The sequence below is a fragment of the Cucurbita moschata genome, unplaced genomic scaffold (genome assembly GCF_002738365.1).
Source record: "Cucurbita moschata cultivar Rifu unplaced genomic scaffold, Cmos_1.0 Cmo_Scf00227, whole genome shotgun sequence".
Lineage (NCBI taxonomy): Eukaryota > Viridiplantae > Streptophyta > Magnoliopsida > Cucurbitales > Cucurbitaceae > Cucurbita > Cucurbita moschata.
Window position 1 is genome coordinate 28345 of NW_019268743.1, and position 1756 is coordinate 30100.

At 38.6% G+C, this 1756-nt stretch overlaps 1 non-coding gene across 1 annotated transcript; it reads left to right on the top strand.

Moving 5' to 3' along the window:
- The first annotated feature begins 873 nt into the window (after positions 1 to 873).
- TRNAN-GUU lies at positions 874 to 947 on the top strand. The gene has a single exon. It is a non-coding gene; the product is annotated as a tRNA-Asn (tRNA).
- The last annotated feature ends 809 nt before the right edge of the window (positions 948 to 1756 follow it).

Genomic DNA, 1756 nt, shown 5'->3' on the forward strand with positions numbered 1-1756 from the left:
ATGATGTTTTACGATAATTATGATGTGTTTATGATGACGATGTATGCTAAAAAGATGATCATAGTTTAGCTTTTTTCTTCACTCTCTTTGGCTTATTATTTATATCTCTAAACATCACCATTTATTGTAACTAAATTCGAAAAGGTAAAAAGAAGATCTAAGAAGTTCACATGTCATTTAATGATATAACCCAACCCAACCATGGTTAGTGGTAAAAGTCATTCATTTTCCCTGGCCATTAGACTAATACACAATAATTTGTATTGTGTCGAAAGTGGGATTTGAACCCACACCATATCAAGAGGACCAATCGACCATCCTAACTACTTATTAATAGATCTCACATTGATTGGAGAGGGGAATGAACCATTCCTTATAAGGGCGCGGAAACCTCTCACTAATAGACGTGTTTTAAAACTATAAGTTTGACGACGATCCATAACAGGCCAAAATGGAAGATATCTGCTAGCGATTGGAGAGGGTGAGGAAGCATTTCTTTTAAGGGTGTGGAAAAACTTCCTAATAGACGCATTTTAAAACCGTGAGGCTGGTGGTGAAACGTAATGCACCAAAGTGGACAATATCTGCTAATATGGCTTGAGATATGATATCAGAGCTAGTCACTAGGCGATGTGCCAGCGAAGACGCTGGGCCCTCAAGGGGGTGGATTGTGAGATTCCAGATCGGTTCGAGAGAAGATGAAACATTTCTTACAAGTGTGTGGAAACCTCTCCCTAGTAGACTGCCATCGAGGACACTGGGAAACCTCTCCATAGTAGATGCGTTTTAGAACCGTGAGGCTGAACACGATACGTAACGTGCAAAAGCAAACAACATCTACTAGTGCTGGGCTCGGAGAATTTTAAATAACTGGCTTGAATAGCTTAGTTGGTTAAAGTGTGTGGCTGTTAACCATAAGGTTGGAGGTTCAAACCCTCCTTCTAGTGTTGGTAATCAAGTGTTCCTTATGAGTGTTTTTCATTTTCTGAGTATTAAAAAACTAAGACCATTCCAATGCTCCTTTTCGCCATGCATAAACTAAACCGACAATTAGGATAAGCACGAAAATTAAAGCTTCTATAAAGACAGATAGCTCTAATACATTAAAACTCATTGCCCATGGATAAAGAAAAACCGTTTCAACATCAAAAACAACAAAAACTAGAGCAAATATATAATAACGGATTCGAAATTGTATCCAAGCATCGCCCATTGGTTCTATTCCCGATTCATAACTCGAAAGTTTCAAAGGCTCTTTGCTAAGAGGGGCTTGATGATGTTAAACGCCACATTCCTGTTGATCCTTGAGCTTCCACTGCTTCATTGTCATGGTGTCCGACTTTACCTCCAACAGGAGTTCGTGAAGATCTTTCTAGAACATCAATTATAGTAAAAAAAAACTAGCATGTTCATAAGTATTAAACCTTAATGAGTTTAGATACTAACCTTTCCTAGTTCAAACTCCTTTTTCCTCACAAACCGGTTTCGAACCACCACTAGTGTCTTCTCCACTATTCTCCAACCTTAGAACGAGATTGTGGAATCCGGTGAGTGACTAAACTTGGGAGGGATTTTGTATATGTGAAGAGAGTGTTTGTGAGAGGTTTTTCTCAAGGTTTTTCACCCAGAAGAAGAAGACCTTCCATGTACCATGATCACTCTATTTAAAGAGCCATGTTTGCATGTTCATGCAAATTTGAGATCACCAAATTTTGACACTTAAAATTTCACTCAAATGGTTGGGATTATGTGGCAA